Source organism: Henckelia pumila, chromosome 1 (genome assembly GCF_033568475.1).
Source record: "Henckelia pumila isolate YLH828 chromosome 1, ASM3356847v2, whole genome shotgun sequence".
Classification (NCBI taxonomy): domain Eukaryota; kingdom Viridiplantae; phylum Streptophyta; class Magnoliopsida; order Lamiales; family Gesneriaceae; genus Henckelia; species Henckelia pumila.
Window position 1 is genome coordinate 10,022,074 of NC_133120.1, and position 8,941 is coordinate 10,031,014.

Here is an 8,941-nt window from a genome sequence, read left to right on the forward strand (position 1 = left end):
TCTCTCTGTCGGGAAAATCCAGCCTGAGAATTTTGAATTTTCAGTCTGGTTTAACGGATCAAATTCGTTAATTCTCTTCGTAGAAACTTCTGATAGATTTTCTAGTGCAATCTATCAGAGGGATTAAATCTCTGTTCGTGGACCTGATTGAAGAACAGTTCGTCCATCAGTTCCAGAGATATACAACAAGAGCAGAGTAATCTGTTGCTGTCCATAATCTCGATTCGAGATTGGAGGTAAAAATTTATAATTGTTATTTAATTTTTACACACACAATTTAATCGTAATGTTTTGATACCCATTATGGAATCGTTCCATATAAAATATTTAAACTTCCGCTGCACCGGGTATCAATTCTGATTGATCTGATCGCCGTTCTCCAACAGTGCATTCGAGTAATGGGGATGGTTGGGCTCGGTTATGATTGTGACTAGGGGCTGCCCTTTTGAAGGAAGTTGAGCTGGGTTTTGGGCTGTTATGGGGTGATTTTAAGGGGGTTTTGGGTGAGCTTAAATGTTGGTTATGATACCAAGATAGTGGCTGGAGGTTGAAGACAAATAAATAGGTATTTTTTGGAGTGAGTTTTGAAACAAGACATGAGCAGAATTTTGTTGGTGTGTGAGAAGTGCGGAAACTAATTTTTAAAAACAGGGATAAACTCTGGTTTTGGTCAAGGGCTCGGGTTTGGAACTTGTCCTAGATGTTGGGAATATGTCGGTTAAAGCGGGATTTAATTCGGTTAAGTTTTGGTCGAGTTCTAGATTTTTAATTGATTAGGTGCAGAATTTTTGAAGCAAAACAGGGCTGTTGCCCGAAATTGTGTTTTTTGTAAAATGATTGCTTAGAAAATAAATTCCGAGAATGATTTTCCTACTTAGTTCTAAGTGTCATGGAGTCGTAGTTTCAAGCGCAAATCCTTTTTTATTAAGAATCGAGCGAATTACAAATTTTACGAGTGAATCGCTCCAATTTGTCTTAAGCGCTACAATATGGTTTAGTTTTCTCATCCTTTGGTTTGTCTCCTAAATCACCATTCTGGTCATTCTTGTGTGAGTCATATGCATGATTATCGATCAACATTTACATGTACATCATATTTACAAATGCATGATAAGTCTCATATTTATGAATGAAAGAAAGTATTTTACGAACAAAGTGAGATGATTGTGACTACAGTAAAATTCATGTGTTTGGACGGGCTGAGAGACGTCTTAGCTTCCCTTACCGAAATTCATGTGTATGGACGGGCTAGGAGAAATCTTGGCTTCCCATACCAACCATAGGGCAAGATGGGTTGGGTTTATCCTGACTTCCTTGCGGCATAGTTAACCGCAGCCATGATCATGATCGAAACCCACAGAGTCATAATCCAAGGATCTAAGTTCACAGTTTCAGTTCAAGTCATTTATCTACATGTTCAGTATATTCAGTTTTATTGTTCATGTTTGACTTAGCCATGCATATGTTACATTCATATTCACGTAATTTATTCAAAAATCATCTATTTAAGTTTAAGGGCACAAAAGTATTTTATTACAAGTTATTTTCAATCTTCCTGTGCTTGTATTTATGTAGTACTCGTTATCCCCCTCCCCCCATATTCTTGCTGAGTCTTTTAGACTCACTACACTTATTTGTTTTCAGGCAGGTATAAGTCATCATTAAGATCTAGGGGGAAGACTATCGAGAGGACTGCGATGCCGGCACGACACATCCCTCTGACCTAAGCTCGTCTTGCGTATAGTTACTCGAATTAATATGTTATGAGGCATTTATTTTGCTTATTTGACAAATGAATGCGTAATGTTTTGATAGAATTGTTTTTGGGCATGAAAACATTAGATTTTCAAACTTTTGGATATTTGATATGTCGAATCTCTTTCTTGGGTTCTCGTTCTTGTCTCGGTCTAGTTTGCTTGTGTCGTCGGTTGTTTATTTCTTTCATTTTATTATTTTTGCTGTCTGAGACAGGCGGGTTTTTACTTAAACAAATAGGTCATTCCGAAATTTTTAATAAATTTTCTGAAAAATTTGCATTTTATTTAATTATTACTTAAAGTAGAGTTAGGGTCGTTTCAGTTGGGTGCGATCATACCAGCACTAATGCAACGGATCCGCAATTCGAGAGACAAAACAATAAAGAATTCATTCACTGTTGGGTGCGATCATACCAGCACTAATGCACCGGATCCCATAAGAATTATGAAGTTAAGCGTGCTTGGGCGAGAGCAATATTAGGATGGGTGACCCCGCGGGAAATCCTCGTGTTGCACCCTTTTTTCATTAATTTTTTTTCTTTCTCATACTTCTTGTTCTTTCGATTCCTCGCTGTCCTATTCTCGACTCTTTCAGTCCTATCCGCGGATAAAAAAGATGCAATATACTGAATCACATAACGTGAACGTGCGATCTGGGTGACGCGAGCCGCTTCGGTAGGTCCCAACGTGCCCTACAGAAAAAATGCCCGAAATTCCATCTCCGGGTTGGAGTTTGAGCGTCTCCGTCTCTAAGACCAAGATACACGCTGTAGGTATCGAAACGAGCTTCGCGTGAGCAGGCTGAAGCCCCGTAATCTCAGCCGGCCGAAAGTTATGTATGTTTGAAAGTGCAGCACCTGTTCCTCCGATCCGCAATTCGAGAGACAAAACAATAAAGAATTCTTTCATTTTGGGTGCGATCATACCAGCACTAATGCACTGGATCCCATCAGAACTCCGAAGTTATGCGTGCTTGGGCGAGAGCAGTACTAGGAGGGTGACCCCCTGGGAAGTCCTCGTGTTGCACCCCTTTTTGTACTTCTTATTCTCTCGATTCCTCGCTGTCCTATTCCCAACTCTTTCAGTAAATCCGCGAATAGAAAAGATGCAATATACTGAATCACATGACGTGAACGTACGATCTGGGTAACGCAGGCCGCTTTGGTGGGTCCCAACGTGCCCTATGTGAAAAACGCCCCGAAATTACATCTTCGGGTTGGAATTTGAGAGTCTCTGTCTCTTTGACCGAGATGCGCGCTGTAGGTATCGAGACGAGCTTCGCGTTAGCAGGCTGAAGCTCCCGTAACTCTCAGCCGGCAGAAAGCTATGTTCGTTTGAAAGTGCAGCACCTGTTTTTCTGATCTGCAATTCGAGAGAAAAAACAATAAAGAATTCATTCACTGTTGGGTGCGATCATACCAGCACTAATGCACCGGATCGCATCAGAACTCCGTAGTTAAGCATGCTTAGGCGAGAGCACTACTACGATGGGTTACCCCCTGGGAAGTCCTCGTGTTGCACCCCTTTTTCATTAATTTATTTTTTTTCTTTTACTTGTACTTCTTGTTCTTTTTATTCCTCGCTGTCCTATTCCTGACTCTTTTAGGCCAATCTGCGGATAGAAAATATACAATACACTGAATGACACAATGTGAACGTGCAATCTAGGTGACACGGGCCGCTTTGATGGGTCCCAACGTGCCCTACAGGAAAAATGCCCCAAAAGTCTATCTCCGGGTTTGAATTTGAGAGTCAGCGTATCTTAGACCGAGATGCGCGCTGTAGGTATCGAGACGAGCTTTGCGTGAGCAGGCTGAAGCTCCCGTAACTCTCAACCGACCGAAAGTTATGTCCGTTTGAACGTGCAGTTTGAGCTGGCTTTTGGGCTGTTATGGGGTGAGTTTAAGGGGGTTTTGGGTGAGCTTAAATGTTGGTTATGATACCAAGATAGTGTCTGGGGGTTGAAGACAAATAGATAGGTTTTTTTAGGAGTGAGTTTTGAAACAAGACATGAGCAGAATTTTGTTGCTATGTGAGATGTCCGGAAACTAATTTTTTTAAAACAGGGATAAACTAGTGTTTTGATCAAGGGCTCGGGTCTGAAACTTGTCCTAGATGTTCGGAATATGTCGGTTCAAGCGGGATTTAATTCGGTTAAGTTTTGGTCGAGTTCTAGATTTTTAATTGATTACGTGCAGAATTTTTGAAGCAAAACAGGGCTGCTGCCCGGAATTATGTTTTTTGTAAAATGATCGCCTAGAAAATAAATTCCAAGGATGATTTCCCTACTTAGTTCTATGTGTCATGGAGTCATGGTTTCAATCGCAATCCTTTTTGATTAAGAATCGAGCGAATTACAAATTTTACGAGCGAACCGCTCCAATTTGTCTTAAGCGCTTCACTATGGTTTAGTTTTCTCATCCTTTGGTTTGTCTCCTAAATCACCATCTCGGTCATTTTTGTGTGAGTCATATGCATGATTATCAATCAACATTTACATGTACATCATATTTACATATTCATGCTAAGTCTCATATTTATGAATGAAAGAAAGTATTTTACGAATGAAGTGAGATGATTGTGACTACAGTAAAATTCATGTGTTTGGACTGGCTGGGAGGCGTCTTAGCTTCCCTTACCAAAATTCATGTGTATGGATGGGCTAGGAGAAATCTTAGCTTCCCATACCAACAATAGGGCAAGACGTGTTGGGTGTTATCCTGACTTCCTTGCGGCATAGTGCACTGCAGCCATGATCATGATCGAAACCACAGAGTCACAATCCAATGATCTAAGTTCACAGTTTCAGTTCAAGTCATTTATATACATGTTTAGTACAATATATTCAGTTTCATTGTTCATGTTTGACTTAGCCATGCATATGTTACATTCATATTCAAGTAATTTATTCAGAAATCATCTATTTAAGTTTAAGGGAACAAAAGTATTTTATTACAAGTTATTTTCAATCTGCCTGTGCTTGTATTTATGTAGTACTCATTATCCCCCCCCCCCCCTATATTCTTGCTGAGTCTTTTAGACTCACTACACTTATTTGTTTACAAGCAGGTATAAGTCATCATTAAGATCGAGGGGCAAGACTATCGAGTGGACTGAAATGCGGGCACGACACATCGCTCCGACCTATGCTTGTCTTCCGCATAGTTACTCGAATTAATATGTTATGAAACATTTATTTTTCTTATTTGACAAATGTATGCGTAATGTTTTGATAGAATTGTTTTTGGGCATGTAAACATTATATTTTCAAACTTTTGGATATTTGATATGTCGAATCTCTTTCTTGGGTTTTCGTTCTTGTCTCGGTCTAGTTTGCTTGTGTCGTCGGTTGTTTATTTCTTTTATTTTATTTTGTTTGCTGTCCGAGACACGCGGGTTTTCACTTAAACCAATAAGTCATGCCGAAATTTTATTAAATTTTCTGAAAAATCCGCATTTTATTTAATTATTACTTAAAGTAGAGTTAGGATCGTTTCAATTGGGGGCAGCACTAATGCACCGGATATGCAATTCGAGAGACAAAACAATAAGGAATTCATTCACTGTTGGGTGGGATCATACCAACTCTAATGCACCGGATCCCATCAGAACTCCGAAGTTAAGCGTGCTTGGGCGAGAGCAGTACTAGAATGGGTGATCCCCTGGGAAGTCCTCGGGTTGCACCCCTTTTACATTAAATTTTTTTTTCTTTCTCATACTTTTTTTTGTTTCGATTCCTCGCTGTCCTATTCCCAACTCGTTCAGTCCTATCCGCGGATAGAAAAGATGCGATATGCTGAATCACACGACGTGAACGTACGATCTGGGTGACGCGGGCTGCTTCGGTGGGTCCCAACGTGTCCTATGGAAAAACCGCCCGAAAGTCCATCTCCGGGTTAGAATTTGAGTGTCTCCGTCTCTGAGACCAAGATGCGCGCTGTAGGTATCGAGACGATCTTCGCATGAGCAGGCTGAAGCTCCCGTATCTCTCAGCCGGCCGAAAGTTATGTCCGTTTCAAAGTACAGCGCCTGTTCCTCCGATCCGCAATTCAAAAGACAAAAAAATAAAGAATTCGTTCACTGTTGGGTGCGATCATACCAGCACTAATGCACCGGATCACATCAGAATTCCGAAGTTAAGCGTGCTTGGGCGAGAGCATTATTAGGATGGGTGACCCCCTGGGAAGTCCTCAGGTTGCACCCCTTTTTCATTAATTTCTTTTTTTTTTTCTCGTACTTCTTATTCTTTCGATTCCTTGTTGTCCTATTCCCAACTCTTTCAGTCCAATCCGCGAATAGAATAGATGCAATATACTGAATCACATGACGTGAACGTGTGATCTGGGTGACGCGGGCCGCTTTTGTGGGTCCCAACGTGCCCTACGGGAAAAACGCCATGAAAGTACATCTTCGGGTTGGAATTTGAGAGTCTCTGTCTCTTTGACCGAGATGCGCTCTATAGGTATCGAGACGAGCTTCGCGTGAGCAGGCTGAAGCTCTCGTAACTCTTAGTCGGCCGAAAGCTATGTCCGTTTGAAAGTGCAGCGCCTGTTTCTCCGATCCGCAATTCGAGAGACAAAACAATAAAGAATTCATTCACTGTTGGGTGCGATCATACCAGCACTAATGCATCGGATCGCATCAGAACTTTGAAGTTAATCGTGCTTGGGCGAGAGCAGTACTAGGATGGGTGACCCCCTGGAAAGTCCTCGTGTTGCACCCCTTTTTCATTAATTTCTTTTTTTTTTTACTTGTACTTCTTGTTCTTTCGATTCCTCGCTGTCCTATTACCGACTTTTTCAGGCCAATTTGTGGATAGAAAAGATGCAATAGACTAAATAACACGACGTGAACGTGCGATCTAGGTGATACGGGCAGCTTCGGTGGGTCCCAACGTGCCCTACTTGAAAAATGCCCCAAAAGTCCATCTCCGGGTAGGAATTTGAGAATCTGTGTATCTTAGACCGAGATGCGCGCTTTAGGTATCGAGACGAGTTTCGCTTGAGTAGGCTAAAGCTCCCGTAACTCTCAGCCGGCTGAAAGTTATGTCTATTTGAAAGTGCAGTGCATGTTCCTCCGATCCGCAATTTGAGAGATGAAACAATAAAGAATTCATTTAATATTGGGTACGATCATATCAACACTAATGCACTGGATCCCATCAGAACTCCGAAGTTAAGCGTGCTTGGGCGAGAGCAGTACTAGGATTGCTGACCCCCTGGGAAGTCCTCGTGGTTCACCCCTTTTTCATTAGTTTCTTTTTTTTCTTTTACTCGTACTTCTTGTTCTTTTGATTCCTCGCTGTCCTATTTCCGACTCTTTCAGTCCAATCCGCGGATAGATAAGATGCAATAAACTGAATGACACGACGTGAAAGTGTGATCTGGGTGACGCAGGCCGTTTCGGTGGGTCCCAACATGACCTACGTGAAAACGCCCCAAAAGTTCATCTCCGAGTTGGAATTTGAGATTCTCCATCTCATAGACCGAGATGCGCTGTAGGTATCGAGAAGAGCTTCGCGTGAGAAGGCTGAAGCTCCCGTAACTCTCAACCGGCCGAAAGTTATGTCTGTTTGAAAGTGCAGCACCTGTTCCTCCGATCCGCAACTCGAGAGACAAGAAAATAAAGAATTCATTCAGTGTTGGGTGCGATCGTACCAGCACTAATGCAGCGGATCCGATTAGAACTCCGAAGTTAAGCGTGCCTGGGCGAGAGCAGTACTAGAATGGGAGACCCCCTAGGAAGTCCTCGTGTTGCACCCCTTTTTCATTAATTTCTTTTTTTTTCTTACTCGTACTTCTTATTATTCAGATTCCTCGCTGTTCTATTCCCGACTCTTTCAGTCCAATTCACGGATAGAAAAGATGCAATAGACTGAATGACACGACGTGAACATGCGATCTGGGTGACGCGGGCCGCTTCGGTGGGTCCCAACATGCCCCACGCGAAAATGCCCGGAAAGTCCATCTCCGAGTTGGAATTTGAGTGTCTCCATCTCTTATACCGAGATGCGAGTTGTAGGTATCGAGACGAGCTTCGCGTGAGCAGGCTGAAGCTCACGTAACTTCCAGCCGATTGAAAGTTATGTCCGTTTGAAAGTGCAGTGCCTGTTCCTCCGATCTGCAATTCGAGAGACAAAAAAATAAAAAATTCATTCACTGTTGGGTACGATCATACCAGCACTAATGCACTGGATCCCATCACAACTCCGAAGTTAAGCGTGCTTGAGTAAGAGCAATACTAGGATGGGTGACCCCCTGGGAAGTCCACGTGTTACACCCCTTTTTCATTAATTTTTTTTTCTTTTACTCGTACTTCTTGTTCTTTCGATTCCTCACTTTCCTATTCCCGACTCTTTCCATCCAATCCGTGGAGAGAAAAGATGCAATAAACTAAATCACACGACGTGAACGTGCGATCTGGGTGACGCGGGCTGCTTCTGTGGGTCCCAACGTGCCCTACGGGAAAAACGCCCCAAAAGTCCATCTCCAGGTTGGAATTTGAGAGTCTTCGTTTCTTTGATCGAGATGCGCTGTAGGTATCGTGAAGAGCTTCGCATGAGCAGGCTGAAGCTCCCATAACTCTCATCCGGCCGAAAGTTATGTCCGTTTGAAAGTGCAGCGACTATTCCTCTCGCCCAAGCACGCTTAACTTCGGAGTTCTGTAATTTAATCCAAAAACCATTGCTGCGTTTTCATTGAGTTGAAGTTGAATTTTAATTGCAATTTAAGTTTTAAATTTAAAACCTGCATTTTCATCACCTTTTTAATTAGTCTAGATTATGTAGAAATAATCATATTCTGGTATTCATAATTATACTGTCCCAGTGGGTACGATATCTGATTTTATTCACTTTACTATTACTTGACATGGTACGCTTGCCAGTAGAATTTATTCACACCGATTTAAGCAGTCATGGCTGAACATGAATATGCACATGCATCATAATATATAGAAGCAGTAAACCATGGATCATGAGACATAAAGTGAAACATATAAGAATGAATAATCGCTGACAATCTCAGTCAGTACTTACGTACCTCACTAACTCAGTCCTAACAATACCAGTCTAGGGTCCAAGCCTGCAAGACAACAATTATCATATCACTAAAGCTAGTATAAAATTCTTAACTAAGCTAATAGATACTCTCTAATACTGTTAGAGAATCTCGGATTATACTTGC

The 8,941-nt window shown here is 41.8% G+C and overlaps 7 non-coding genes and 2 pseudogenes across 7 annotated transcripts; all 9 read left to right on the forward strand.

Moving 5' to 3' along the window:
- Positions 1-2,157: 2,157 nt before the first annotated feature.
- Positions 2,158-2,276, forward strand: LOC140876609 (5S ribosomal RNA). The gene has a single exon (XR_012148911.1). It is a non-coding gene; the product is annotated as a 5S ribosomal RNA (ribosomal RNA).
- Positions 2,277-2,669: 393 nt separating this feature from the next.
- Positions 2,670-2,787, forward strand: LOC140876587 (5S ribosomal RNA). Its single transcript, XR_012148890.1, has one exon. It is a non-coding gene; the product is annotated as a 5S ribosomal RNA (ribosomal RNA).
- A 375-nt stretch (positions 2,788-3,162) lies between these two features.
- Positions 3,163-3,281, forward strand: LOC140876571 (5S ribosomal RNA). The gene has a single exon (XR_012148875.1). It is a non-coding gene; the product is annotated as a 5S ribosomal RNA (ribosomal RNA).
- Positions 3,282-5,325: 2,044 nt separating this feature from the next.
- Positions 5,326-5,444, forward strand: LOC140876947 (5S ribosomal RNA). The gene has a single exon (XR_012149173.1). It is a non-coding gene; the product is annotated as a 5S ribosomal RNA (ribosomal RNA).
- A 398-nt stretch (positions 5,445-5,842) lies between these two features.
- Positions 5,843-5,961, forward strand: LOC140876583 (5S ribosomal RNA). Its single transcript, XR_012148887.1, has one exon. It is a non-coding gene; the product is annotated as a 5S ribosomal RNA (ribosomal RNA).
- A 400-nt stretch (positions 5,962-6,361) lies between these two features.
- On the forward strand, positions 6,362-6,480 carry LOC140876563 (5S ribosomal RNA). The gene has a single exon (XR_012148867.1). It is a non-coding gene; the product is annotated as a 5S ribosomal RNA (ribosomal RNA).
- Positions 6,481-6,881: 401 nt separating this feature from the next.
- On the forward strand, positions 6,882-7,000 carry LOC140876653 (5S ribosomal RNA; annotated as a pseudogene).
- Positions 7,001-7,400: 400 nt separating this feature from the next.
- LOC140876959 (5S ribosomal RNA) lies at positions 7,401-7,519 on the forward strand. The gene has a single exon (XR_012149183.1). It is a non-coding gene; the product is annotated as a 5S ribosomal RNA (ribosomal RNA).
- Positions 7,520-7,920: 401 nt separating this feature from the next.
- LOC140876663 (5S ribosomal RNA) lies at positions 7,921-8,039 on the forward strand (annotated as a pseudogene).
- Positions 8,040-8,941: the final 902 nt, after the last annotated feature.